This window comes from Sarcophilus harrisii, chromosome 4, assembly GCF_902635505.1.
Source record: "Sarcophilus harrisii chromosome 4, mSarHar1.11, whole genome shotgun sequence".
Classification (NCBI taxonomy): Eukaryota; Metazoa; Chordata; class Mammalia; order Dasyuromorphia; family Dasyuridae; genus Sarcophilus; species Sarcophilus harrisii.
Window position 1 is genome coordinate 117,723,814 of NC_045429.1, and position 15,249 is coordinate 117,739,062.

The following is a 15,249-nucleotide window of genomic DNA, read 5'->3' on the forward strand; positions in this document are numbered from 1 at the left end:
TTTTGAGATGATTTTTACAAGTTTTTCAATCATTAATTTGCTGAATTAATAAATACTGATACTATATTATTGAATCTTGTACAATTATTGAAATTTACATAAGAAGCATGATTTTTGCATCATTGAAATGCTGGTGCCTACAAGATACAATAGAAAATGAGTGTAGTAATCCAGTGTTTGATAAACCCAAAGACCCCAGCTTCTGGGAAAAGAATTTACTATTTGACAAAAATTGCTGGGAAATTGGAAAATAGTATGGCAGAAACTAGGCATTGACCAACACCTAATATCCTATGCCAAGATAAGGTCAAAATGGATTCATGATTTAGACATAAAGAGTGACATTATTAACAAATTAGAAGAACAAAGGATAGTCTACCTCTCAGATCTGTGGAGTAGGAAGGAATCTGTGACCAAAGAAGAACTAAAGTACATTATGTAATCCAAAATGAATAATTTTGATTATATTAAATTAAAAAGGTTTTATAGAAACAAAACCAAAACAGACAATAATGGAAGGAAAGCAGAAAACTGGGGGGAAAACATTTTACATCCAAGGGTTCTGATAAAGGCCTCATTTCTAAAATACATAGAAAATTGGCTCAAATTTATAAGAATATAAGCCATTCTCTAATTGATAAAAGGTTAAAGGACATAAATAGACAATTTTTAGATGAAGAAATTAAAACCATTTCTAGTCATATGAAAAAATGTTCTAAATCACTATTGGTCAGACAAATGCAAATTAAGACAACTCTGAGATACCACTACACACCTGTCAGATTGGCTAAGATGACAGAAAAAGATAATGATGAATGTTAGAGATATGGGATGTGAAAAAACTGGGACACTAATACATAGTTAATCTAGTTGTAAACTGATCCAACCATCTAGAGAACAATATGGAACTATGCCCAAAGAGCTATCAAATTGTGCAAATCCTTTAATAGAGCAGCATCTCTATTGCACCTGTTTTCCAAAGAAATCATAAACAAGCGAAAAAGACCCACATGGACAAAAATGTTTGTGGTTGCCCTTTTTGTAGTACCAAGGAATTGGAAACTGAGTGGATGCCCATCATTTGGAGAATGGCTGAATAAGTTACGCCATATGAATGTTATGGAATATTATTATTGTTCTATAAGAAATGATCAGTACATGAACTGATGCTAAGTGAAGTGAGAAGAACCAGAACAATGTACACAGTAACAATAAAATTATGTGATGATTAACTATGATGGACATGGCTCTTTTAAACAACAAGGTGATTCAGGCCAATTCCAATGATCATGTGATGAAGAGAGCCATCTGCATCCAGAGAGAGGACTGTAGAGACTGAGTGTGGATCACAACATAGTTTTTTCACCATTTTTGTTGTTGCTTGTTTGTTTTTTATTTTTTTACCATTTTTTTTTTCCTTTTTGATCTGGTTTTTCTTGTGCAGCTTGATAATTGTATAAATATGTATAGAGAAGAATTGCACATATTTAACATATATTGGATTACTTGCTATCTAGGGGAAAAGAGGGAGAAAAAAATTTAGAACACAGGGTTTACAAGTGTGAATGTTGAAATATATATATAGAAAATAAAAAGCTATGTATTTTGTTTTCTTACTCATTTACTTTTTTTTTAATCTGATTTTTCTTGTGCAACAAGAATTGTATAAATATGTTTATACATATTGGATTTAATATATATTTTAATATGTTTAACATATATTGGATTGCTTGCCATTTAGGGGAGGGGGTGGAAGAAAGGAGAAAATCTGAAACACAAGGCTATGCAAGGCTCAATGTTGTCGAATTATCCATGCATATATTTTGAAAATAAAAAGCTTTAAAAAGAAAAAGAAAATAAAAAAAATAAAAATAAAATGGGGCAGCTAGGTAGTGCAGTGGATAGAGCACCAGCCCTGAAGTTAGGAGGACCTGAGTTCAAACCTGGCCTCAGACACTTAACACTTGCTAGCTGTGTATCCCTGGGCAAGTCACTTAACCCATATTGCCTCATCAAAAAAATAAATAAATAAAATAAAATACCTTATGCTGATAAAAAAAAAAAATTGCTGTTGCCTAGTTGAAAAACACTAATGTTTTATTTTTACATTTGAACCTTATTGCCTTATTGTGAAATCCATATGACCTTCAAGTCTATAAGATTTTATTTCCATTGTATTTAAAACCTTCAAGTAATCAACTCTTAGTGATTGTTTCCTTTTCTTATAAACCTCATTTGTCTGCGATTTATTTCACCTTGTGTGCTATTTTCTCTAAATGAGTTTATTTGTCCTGTTATTGGGTGAGAATTAGAACTCCAGCAAGACTACTTTTATAGTGGCAAGGATTATAAATGGCAGAAATTTTGGGTTGTTTTTGGAATGAGGATCCAGAGTAAACCAAGAACCATCAAAGATGGCCTTATGCACTAAGAGAATAGTGGAGCATTGTTGGGAGCGTATCCTGGAAATTCTGGAGGATATCCCAGCTAGGATAGTTGGTTTCTCACCTGAGAAAACTGTACTCCAGGTATAGTTCCTGGTGATACCAGGTCCTTAATCCCTTTGAGGAGAACACATGCTCTGGGAAGTTCTGTAGGGATTCAGATTTTCTTCTGAGACACAAAACTGATTTTTCTTTTATTTATTGCCTTTGTTTTCAGAAACAACATTTTGAGTGCCAAGGCAAGTACTTGTTCAATATGAGGAGAGTAGTAATTGTTAGTAAACTTTATGAGATACTCTTTTTTGAATCTGTATAACTCTCTATTTGGAGACAAGTCTTGTGCCACAGTTTCCTAATTATCCTGCCTCAGTTTCCCTAAATTGTTCTGCCTCAGTTCTTTGAATTGTTCTGCCTCAATCCTCCTAATTGCAACCCTCCCCTTCTGACCATTAAGACTGATATAACTTAGGGTTAGCTACTCTAAGGTTATAAACTGTAAATGTATAATCTCAAGATAAGGGGAGTTCATGAAGAGGGGACCCCAAAACTCTAAAAATCCTTAAAGGAGAAAATTTCCTTCAACCCTGACTGAGGGACCCCGCCTCAAGGGACAAAGAGTTTCATCCTTCTTATTTAGGTAGGGTCAACTCAGTCCTGAAACTCATTGAATTCAATTCAAATTCCAGCTCAAGCTGAAACCTAGAAAAGAGCCAACTTGGAACTCCACCCATGAGTTCCCTTCAGCTAAAGCTCCCATTATAAAAGAGCCAAACTAAAACCCTCTATTTGCAGTTTCCAAACATGCCAGCCCTATGCTTGGGATGCCAAGGAGTTTTTGCCCACTGGAATACTCTTTCCAGTGCTATCCTCTCTTTAACCTCACCTATTACCTAACTAGATTTTATGCCTCTCTGTCAGGATTTCTAACCTTACTTCCAATCCCCATAATAAACCTCTTTTATCAATCTAGGTTTTCGGGATTGTAAATTCTTTTACAGAGAACCTCTGCACCGCCAGAAGGGAGTCCCCAAACTCCCTACCCTTGCACCGAATCCCAAGGAGTTGCAGGGGGCCATCTATATGGCTATATATATCTATAGCTGGTCCTTGACAAATTCTCTTTTGCTCTGTTGTGACACAGTTCTGCCCGAATTTCTCTGGCATTACAGCTCAAGGAGTATTTTGTTGCTCTCCTCTAGAGAAGGACAAGGGGCTATAGAACCTGGATACTGTGTGGTTCAGAAATGGTGAGGGATCACCATTTTTTAAAAAAAAGGCTGGAGAGATCTCCAGAAGCAAAGCAAAGTTTATTATACATTCTCAAGAGAAGGGTGTCTCACCCATCCAGCAGACAATGGAAGGGAGGTAGCCCTGTTGGGCGCAGGGTCAACACTTTTAATCCCTAAGGCAAATACCCCACCCACCACCGACCCTCATCCTTATTGGCTGAGGATCTTACATTCTAAACATGGGAATTACCCAAGAAATTGAACTTGACCAATAAGTACATAGTTGCCCATATTTGACCTAAACAGAAAAACACTGATGTCATAGGAGGATTACAAGAAGGGGACTTAAGTATGCCTAAGGGAGGATAGCAGGGAGGGGGCTTAAGTATGCCCTTGACTTAATGCCTAAAGTCCTTCAGGGCTACTCAAACTTTGAAATAGATGAAGCCTTACTCAATTTTCATAGCTGTCTTGAAAGATCTCACCTCATCTCATTCAATACTGTCTAGAGTCAGGTGAGAAGCTATTGAATTAGAACACAAAAGCCTTTTTTTCCTAGAGGTCAAGGATTCAGTCTTTCTGATTTCCCATTTGGTGACTACTCACCAGTTTTGTTTTTTGGTAAACCACCACCCCACCCTTTCTATAACAAGGTGGGACAACTCAATACTCCGGGGCATGGTCAATGCTGTCTGGAGCTTCTACCCTCAGCAGAGTCTTTTCATAAGGACACTTATGACAAAAATCCTGCGAATTGACAAAAATTAGGGTTTTTGTCATATCTTTCTCTCCCTTAAGGACTCCTATAGAGAACAGAAAAGTTATAGAATTGGGAAAGCTTTGGATCCCTGAAGACTCACCTTTAAGCTTCCTCTTAATGCAGAGACACACTAGGCTTGGAAAAAATACCTCAACCTCAAAACTTGAACTCTGATTAGATTAGCTGAAAGGGCCAATCTCCCTCCACCCACCAACTCTCTGGAGCCCTAGAAAGGAGCCTTCTTCCCATCTTAAAAGTGCGCTTTTAAAGTGCTTTTTTTCTTTCAAATCCTGGAACTGATACCGACACTCTGCCCTCAGGCAAAAGCAGCTAGCCTACCCACTCAGCAGAATTATCTCTTTCAAAGCTGAAAAAACTCCCAGCCTAATAAGAGACCTGGGACCCATCCCTCAACTTTTTCAGGGGTCCAAGGCCAATATACTAAGGCCAAAACTAGAGGAGCCCATTCTGAGCCCTCGATGTTTCTCCCATTCTGCTGCTACAAACAGCTGTTGGTTTGTTGTTTTTTTTTTAACTCTCTCACCTGAACTAAAACCTAACACTCTCAGCTTTTTTCTTCCTCAGGGAAACTTCTGCTTCCTGAAAGGACACTCAGAGCAGAGGTGCCTTGTTAATGCAAATCCCTCCCAGACCTAGGCCTGGAACCCCAAAAGTTTGTGCTATAGGTATCACAGAAACTGTCCGAGGAGACCCCAGTCCCTGTCCTGAGTTCGAGCAGAGGAGCACTGGAGGAACTGCCTTTCCACCACAACAGCGAACACCACAGGGGTTGGACTGGTCCCCCCACAAGCGACCTGCTCTCTGGTAGGAATTTGAGGTCTGGCCCTATTTCCCCTTTTATCCACCAGGACAGCCCAAACACCTTGGGGGCCGGTAAGCTGGGTAGGCAGTGCTGCTACTTTGCACTCCTTCTGGCCCCTTCTGCCCCTTTCCCATAAGGAGTGGGGATAGTAGGGGGGAAGGCTCAGGATCTTTGCTCAAACCATCTTGGTGATTTTATGGTGGGATTAAGGAACCAACTCTCTATTAAAAAAAAAAAACCAAAACAAAACAAAACAAAAAAAAAAACTAGCACAGACAGTTAAAAGATTGCTGAAAGCTTAAACTGCATTCTTATCTTGATCCAAAGCCCTGACAAGTGGGGATATGCCCATCCCTAGACCCTGCCTCATAAAAAAAAAAAAAAAAATCAGTGGCTGTTTTTAATCAAAAGTCTTGTAATCGAAGAGATCTACATATAAACCTCAGGGATTCTGAGCATTTTTTTTTAAAGCCTATGGACATCAGTGGCTTATTAAACCTAATAGGTATCAGGTCCTGCCTAGCCTGACTCTCTGAATCCACACCCTTAATTGCCGCCACCCTGACCCAAGCCCAGGAAAAATTAGCTTTCCTGGAAATTGGAGGGAAAAGGCTAAATTCTGCTCTTAGCATTTTCTCTTATGCTTTTCTTTGGCATTCGATATTGTTAGATGGGCCATCAGCGTTCTTACAGGCAGCCCACAGAAGGGACCTGATGCATTTCCTGCTAAACGCCTCATTCCCGAATGTTACCATCTCAACCCTGGAGGACATCCCACTTTTAATCTGCTCCTGAGATCTGTTTTCTCTAGGCTTCAAACTTTGGATTCTCAACTGCCCTTCAGACGGGAGGACATGGGATGACTGACTAGGGACAACTGACCAGGAAAACACCCCTTAGATGCCCTGCTGCCATTTTCAGACTCCACACCTCACGCTTTACCTCCTGGCATGAACCCCCTCCCCCGCCCCAAAATCTCTACAGACACTTGCCAGCTCAAAGCAGTTACATGAAGAAGAGATCATCGTCCTTTTATCCCAAATGCATTTGGAAGTGACTGCTTGAGGGGAGAATGTAGAGGGGATCCCGAAACTCTAAAAATCCTTAAAGGAGAAAATCTCCTTCAACTTTGCCTCAGTGAGGGACCCCACCCCGAGGGACAAACAGTTACATCCTTGTTATTGAGGTCCTGAAACTCAATGAATTCAATTCAAATTCCAGCTCAAGCTGAAACCCAGGGATGAGCCAACTTAGGACTCCACCCACAAGTTCCCTTCAGCTAAAACTCCCATTATCCTCTCTTTATCCTCACCTATTTCCTAACCAGACTTTATGCCTCTCTGTCAGGATTTCTAACCTTACTTCCAATCCTCATAATAAACCTCTTTTATCAATCTAAATTTTCGGGTCTGTAAATTCCTTTACAGAGAACCTCTGCACTGCAGAATGGAGTCCCCCAAACTCCCTCTCCTTGCGCCAAATCCCAAGGGGGGTGCAGGGGAGCCAAACCTCTCCATCTGGTTCCCTCAACCTTGAAACTGCCCCTAGACCTTATCATTTAACTCCCTGACTACCAGAAACCCTAATCTCATTTTGGTTCCCTAAATCTAAACCTTATCATTCAGACATTCTGGTTCCTAAGTCCTCCTAAATTATCAAGAATTTATGGTCCTATGCCTACCCTGTCAGACCTGGATTGATGGTCTGTTTCTGAAAATTCCCTCCTTTTACCAATGCTCAGACTCCATTCTCTTGCCTTGCTCCTCTGATCTTAGAGCCAGTTATATATATTTCATTGGAAACTGAATTTCTTCCTAGTGCTGAGGACGGGAGTGAAAGGACTATGCTTGGCTTTTTTGAGACTTCAGAAAACTCTTCTGGATTGTTGACATGAGCAACATATTCAAAACTTAAGTCTGGCAGTTTTCCAAATGGGTGAAATTTCTTTAAAAAGACTACTTTTTTTAAACCCATTGGGTGTATTAGTATGTGTGGCTAATATTTCCTACGTACAAATAGATAACAATGATCTATAGGGAGAAGCCTCTCCCTCTAAGGTCAAGAATTAATCTGGAGGTTCTGATTTGAGAAGAGTAAGACATTAAGAATTCTGAAATCTGAGATTTGAGAACCATGCCAGATTTTGCAGACAGCTCAGCATCCAAACTCCAAAGGACAAAGAATGACCTTTAGGACACAGTGCACTGGGAGCCCAGAAAAGGACTCATCTGGCACGTTTGAATGAGAACTTGATGAGAGTGATGCTATGTAGTATCAAACTAAGAGTGAACCCATTTTCTTTAAGAGATTAAGGTAGGATAGGTGAGAATATGTCCTTAGGGAGAGAAATGTTTTTATGTTCCTTCTTGCTATATCTTTAATGTAAATATCCTGAGCTAAAAGCTAATTGATTTTAAATGGAACTGGAGGTAACTGTGAGGAAAACAAAACCATCTGGGGCAAGTCAATAGTATTAGAGAAACAACACCTCAACTCCTGAGTGTACTCCTAGAACTGTGAGAGGGAGATGTAGCGAGCCTTGACCTGGGAGATTAAGCACAAAGCATACTTATCATAATAATTCATTTTAAAGAGTTACTGAAGACCTAGCTTTTTGTTAAGATGTCTTTTCTCAATAAATGGATACAATTAACCAGTACCTGGAGTGGGGAAAGGATGCTATGAAATTATTTTCATGTAAAAAAGATATTCTCGTCTTTCACAAGATAGAAAACTACTATTGGGTATAAACTGGTGTCTTCTCTTCAGATAGTATTTTCTGTGTCTGACTCTATTTCCATATTTACTTTATCTCAAACAAGATCTGTGCTTATGTTCCTCATAGATGAGTTTCTAGTTGTTAAGTAGGTACATGAGGAAAGAGATACTCTTAGGGCCATATGCCAGGCTAAAAAATGCTGCCCTACTTCTTGCCCTCCAGAAGATCTTTATTCATATTGCATCTGTGAGTGAACTCTCTAGTCTGATTTGCAGATGGCAAGCTGACAAGATTGTTGGAATTTGGAAGCCTTGTCAGAAAGGTTAGGATTCTGGTTCCAGTGCAGTCTAGGGCACAGAAACAAGGCCTCCCCCCCCCCCCCCCCCCCCCCAGTGTAGTGATCCATGATTCTATGATTCTGTTACTATGAAGAGCTACTTATGTTCAACAGTTTGCAATCTGGTCATCACTGGGGCACTCCTTGGCAATTTTTTTTTTTTCAATTTTATCTTTATTCCAAACTTAAACTCACCCGAAAGAATATTTCTACATGCACAGCAAGGGACAAAAAAGAGATATGTATATGAAACCATGAGTGTACATTTCTTACAATTTGTTTTAAAAGAAAAAAGCATATAATTCAAATTTTTACTTTCAAAATTATCCAGCTAGTGTATACTTCCTTTTGTTTCCTTCTATGCATTTTGAAAACCATTTCAGTAGCCCTTCTTTTAAGGAACATTGTTATTATCCACTCCAATCTTCTCTCTCTCAACTAAAAACAGAGTGTTACAACTCTAGTAACAAATTAGTATAGTTCAAGAAAAACAAATCTATTCAGTAGCTATGCCCAAAAATGTATATTTCTTTCTGCATCTTGGGTCCATCTCTGTTAGAAGCTGGGTAACAAGTTTCCTCTATGCTCTCTAAAGACATGATTGGCCATTGCATTGATCAAAAGTCTTTCAAAGTTTTTTTTTTTTTTAAATAACATTGTTTGCCAATGGTGGATCAGTGGATTAGATTAGATGGACAATACACAGCAATAAATGGTCTAGAAATCTAGTGTTTGATAAACCTCAAAATCCAAGTTTGTGGGACAAGAACCTAACATTTGACAAAAATTGCTGGGAAAACTGAAAAGTTTGGCAGAAACATATATAGGTATATATAGATATATAGGTATAGATTATAGATTAACATCTCATCTACTATACCAAGTTAAGGTCAAAATGGATAAATGACTTAGACATAAAGAGTGATATCCTAAGTACATTAGAGGGGCACAGAAAAATTTACACGTCACATCAATGGATTAGGAAAGAATTTGTAACCAAAGAAGAGAAAGAGAATATCACAGGAGGTAAAATTAAAACCTTTGATTACATAAAATCAAAAAGATTTTAAACAATACTAATGCAGCCAAAGTTAGAAGGAAAGCAGGAAAATAAGAAAAATTTACAGGTTTCTCTGATAAAGTTCTCATTTTTCTTTTTATTTTTTGAAAAAGCTTTTTATTTTCAAAATATCTGCAGTTTTCAACATTCATCCTTGCAAAACCTTGTGTTCCAAATTTTTTTCTCTTTTCCTCCCCCCCACCACTCCCATTCCTAGACGGCAAATTATCTAATCTGTGTTAAACGTGTGCAATTCTTCTGTACATATTTCCACAATTATCATGCTGAACAAGAAAAATCAGATCAAAAGGGAAAAAAAAATGAGAAAGAAAACAAAATACAAGCAAACAACAAAAGTGAAAATACTATGTTGTGATCCACATTGAGTACCCACAGTCCTCTCTCTGGATGCAGATGGCTCTCTCCATCACAAAATCATTGGATATGGCCTGAATCACTTCGATGTTGAAAAGAGCCATGTCCATCAGAATTGATCGTCATATCATCTTGTTGCTGTGTAGAACTTTCTCTTGCTTCTACTCACTTCACTTAGCATTAGTTCATTTAAGTCTCTCCAGGCTTTCCTGAAATCATCCTGCTGATCATTTCTTATAGAACAATAATATTCATAACATTCATATACCATAACTTATTCAGTCATTCTCCAACTGATGGGCAACCACTCGGATTCCAATTTCTTGCCACAATACAAAGGACTGCCACAAACATTTTTTACATATGTAGGTCTATTTCTCTTTTTTATGATCTCTTTGGGACACAGACGCAGTAGAAACAGTACTGGATCAAAGGGTATGCACAGTTTGATAGCCCTTTGGGAATAGTTCCATATTGCTCTCTAGAACTGATCCATCAGTTCACAATGCCACCAACAATGTATTAGTGTCCCAGTTTTCCCACATCCCCTCCAACACATTATATTTTCCTGTTACCTTAGCCAATCTGAGAAATGTGTAGTGGTACCTCAGAATTATCTTAATTTGCATTTAATCTCTAACCAATAGTGACTTAGAGCATGTTTTCATATGACTAAAAATGGTTTTAAAGTGCTCATTTTTCAACTATATAGACAACAAAAATGCAAAGTATTTCCCATTTGATAAATGGTCAACATATATGAACATGAAGTGTTCAGAAAAAGAAAATCAAATTTATCAATGCTCACAAGGAAAAAAAATGTTCTAAATCACCATTGATTTGGAGAAATGCAAATTAAAACGACCCTGAGATAATACCTTATATCTTTCAGTTTGGCTAACATTAAAAAAAAAAAAAAAAAAGGAAAATGACAAATGCTGGAGAGGATGTAGAAAAATTGAGATACTAATGCTATACTGGTAGAGTTGTGAATTTATCCAACCATTCTGGACAACAATTTGGAACAAGTGAAGGGAGACTATGGTTGTTCATAACTGTTCTGGTGTTTTTAGTCATGATTCATTCTTCATGACTCCATTTGAGGTTTTCTTAGGAAAGATACAGAAATGGTTTACCATTTCCTTCTTCAGCCCATTTTCCAGATGAGGTAACTGAGGCAAACAGCATTAAAGTGACTTTTTCAGGATCATACAGCTAGTGTCTGAGACCAGATTTGATTCCAGATCCATTGCCCTATTCATTTGACCACTTCACTGTCCTCCTTTTGTAGTTAGCCATGGACAAAGCATATTCACATTATCTATTTGCCAGAGGCATCTCAGCTCACATGATTATAGCCCCTACAACTCCAGATGGGGCTAAACCATTTATTTGGTCATCAATATTACTATCATACTTTATTATTTTACTGGAATTGGATGGTATTAACCACATGAAAGAGAGAAGATAGAAGCTCAACAAATATGATATTTAGCTCCTCTCTAAATCTCAGATTTCAGAGCTGGAAAGAACTTTAAAAATCCAGTCTAATTCTCTAATTGTCATAGATTAGGAAACCATATCTAGAGGAAAAATAGGACTGATCCAAGATCACAGAGAGAAATAACTAGAACTAGGTAACTTGTTTCCATCAACAGCTGAAGAGAACATCCTCCAGGACAACATATGACCTTACTAATATATAGTTTGTTTTTTTGATGGGGGAGGGAGGAAAGAAGTGGAGAGATAGAGGATAGAGCAATGAACTCTCAAAGCCTTCCTTTGTAGAGGTACTTGGTGGTATCTACTCTTCTTACACTTGTAGCCTTTTCCCATTAGATTATATGTTCCCAGAGGACAGGAACCTTCTTTTTCTTCTTTGTATTACCAGAGCTTAGCTTAGAGCCCAGCACACAGTAGGCACTTAAAATGTTTACTGAATTGGTCTTCAGCTAGTCACACATTCTTCTTTTAAATAAATGTTAATTTGATGCTTTCTTTTTATGAGTTATTTCTTATGAATTCTCCCTTTTCTCACCTCCCCAAACCAAAATAAATCTTTCCAGGTAACAAAGTAGTACAATTAATAAATCAACCACCTCAGCAGTAGTATGAACTACAATGGCAGAGGGTGTTTCCTTAAATCAATTAAATCACTAGGGGAATGTTTTCAAGGTACATATACAAAGCCAAAAAAAGGAAATAATTCCTATACATTGAAAAAGATCGCAGCTAGGTCCCATTTAGTTCAAATCACAAACTCCCATGAAGTGGTCCCACTTGAAGTTATAATTATATTTAAAATATAGTTATTGGTTCCAGCTCTGTGGATATAAACAATTTTTAAAATTTTAAAGTTTTAAAAATCTGTTTATTAATATACAGCAAAGGATAAGATAAATGTATTTCTTTTTCAGTTGATCTGTTAAAACCAAAGGGAAAAAATGCATTAAAAATGTTTGTGACAGCCCTTTTCCTACCTACTAGAAACTGGAAATTGAATGGATGCCCATCAATTGGAGAATGGCTGAATAAGTATGGTATATGAATGTCATAAATATCATTGTTCTGTAAGAGATGACCAGCAGGATGAATAGAGAGGCCTGGAAACTTACATGAACTGATGCTGAGTGAAATGAGCAGAACCAGGAGATCATTATGATGAGATTAGGGTTCCTGATGGTCATGGAGTTAAATGATAAGGTTAGTGGCAGGTTTGGGGATCAGGGAACCAAATGTAGAGGTTTGGCTCCCCTAAATCCCCTTAGGATTTGGTGCATGACAGGGAATTGTGGGAACCACCCTTCTGGTGGCACAGAGATTCTTTGTAAAGGAATTTACATACACGAAAAGCTGGACTGATAACAAGAAGTTTATTATTGGCATTGGGAAGTCAGCCTTTGCTGACATGAATAGAAAGACTGAATTTCTTAGTGGCAAGGTCTGACAGAGAAGTAAAGTTTCTAGTAGAGAAATCCCAACAGAGAGAGGGTAACGCTGAAAAAGAATATCATTTCAGCGGGCAGAGGTTGCTGCTATGCTAGGGATGGCATATTAGGTCTTCTGCAAGGCCTGAGTCCCAAGTTGACTCATTTTATAAGCCTTGGCTACAAGCTGGGAGTTGCTCTTGATGGAGGTTGGGTTCAGCTTGAGCTGGAATTTGAATAGAATTGAATGGGTATCTCTAGGTTTGATTTTTGATTCAATGGAAAGCTTAATCAGTAGTGAGTTATCAATAGAGGTGTTGCCTGTCTCTCAGGATAACAGAATGAAGCTGTTTGTCCTGTTTCCCTCGAGCAGGGTCTTTGAGAGAAGCCAGGATTCAAGGAGATTTTCTCCTTGAAGGAGTTTGAGAGAGTTTTGGGGTCCCCCCCTCGTCATTTATACACTTCAACAACAATACTATATGACGATCAATTCTGATGGAAGTGGCCCTCTTCAGGAATGAGAGGATCCAATTCAGTTCCAATTGATCAGTGATGCATAGACCAGCTATACCCAGCGAAGGAACACTGGAAAATAAGTGTGGGCCACAACATAGCATTTATACTCTTTCTGTTGTTTGCTTGCATTTTTGTTTTTCTTCCTAAGATATTTTTACCTTTCTAAATCCGATTTTTCTTGTGCAACAAGAGAACTATTGTATTTAAGATATACTTTATCATGTTAAAAAATGCATTTCTGAATTGTTTGATTGATTGATATAAAATTCAAAAGCAAATTTAAATTTTTTTAAATTACTGAATATTGTATCTAAACATAAGCCTATGTTCCTAAAAAAAATACTTTTCATTTAAAATGTTAGCATTATAAATTTAACTAATTTTTCTTTATATTTTCATACATATATTCCTATCTATATTCACACAAAATGAAGATGATGGGAGTGAAATTGTATCTCCTTTGATCTGTAAAAGAAGAGACTGGGGTCTCCCAGACTGAAGGCATATTTTCCAGACAAACCTTTTTTCTAAGACAAACAGCATCATTCAATTGGAAATCTTGGGCAAATCACCCCCTATTGATCTTTTGAGTAGCCAGATTCCCATTTGGGAAATTCTAAATTCTGATAAAAGCCTTCAAAGTAATTTCATTCAATTGTAAGATCTTGGTCTGATAATCAGTTCAAAATGCCCCAAGATTTGTTTATAAAATAGATTTCTGTTAACTTATTCTTTGCAAATTTCTTCATTAAGAGATTTTCCCTAAGAGAGAGCTTCTTAATGAAAAATAAAACTTCCTTTTTGCCACTAATATTTCAGGTTCATGAATTCTTTTCTGTTGGATCTGCACCTCCTATCAAAGAAGGGGATTCCCACAACTCTCTGTGTTGCTACTAGAACAGAATCAAACCAAGTGTAACTGTATGATCTAAAGCAGTATTCAAAATCAGTAATGCTTTAAACATATTTTTGTCCTTTCAACACTTTTCTTAAAATTCAGAGTATATTTTAAAATTTTTCCAATAGTATTTTATTTATCCAATTACATGCAAAGATAGTTTTCAACATTCACTTTTTTAAAAATATATTTTTCCTCTTTATTAAAGCTTTTTATTTTTCAAAACCACACATGTGGGCAATTATTCAACTTTAGCACTTATAAAACTTTGTATTCCAATTCCCCCACCCCCTTCCCTCACTCCCTCCCCTAGATAGCAAGTAGTCCAATATAGGTTAAACATGGTAGAAATATGTGTTAAATCCAATATATGCATACATATTTATATAATTATCTTGCCGCACAAGAAAAATCAAATCATACCAGAAAAAAATGAGAAGCAAAATAAAATCAACATTCATTTTGGCAAAACTTTTATATATAGGATGAACACATGCAATTCTTCTAAACACATTTCCATATTTGTCATGCTGTGCAAGAAAAATGAGATCAAAAGGGAAAAAACATGGGAAAAAACTCACACAACACACACAAGTGAATAAACAGAAAAAGGTGAAAATAATATGCTTCAATTCACATTCAGTCTCCATAGTTCTTTCTCTGGATGCAGATGGCACTTTCCATCCCAAGTGTTTTGGAATTGCCTTGAATCACCAAATGGTAGCCTTTCAATGCTTTTCAACAGTTGAGCTAAAATAATTTGAAAACCAGTCTTTGAAAACAGCTTTATTCATCTGTGCATTCATATTTGACCAATAGATAATGGAAAATGGTCAATGACTACATGTAGACTTTCAGAGAACAAGACTTTCAAGACTGATGTTTATTAAATCATTTTAGTCACATCCGGCTTTTCAATATCCCACTTGGAGTTTTCTTGGAAAAGATTCCTTCTTAGGTTACACAGCTACTAAGTGTCTCAGAATAGATTTGAACTCGGGAAGAGGAGTCTTTCATATTCTAAGCTCAGTGAGCAATCCACTACCAACATCTCACTACCCTGACACTACCTTGATTCTGACAATCAAGAATTGATTTTAATTAAAAATTCCTTTCGGTATTACTACCTGATAAAAGTGCTAGACAATACTCTGCCGTACG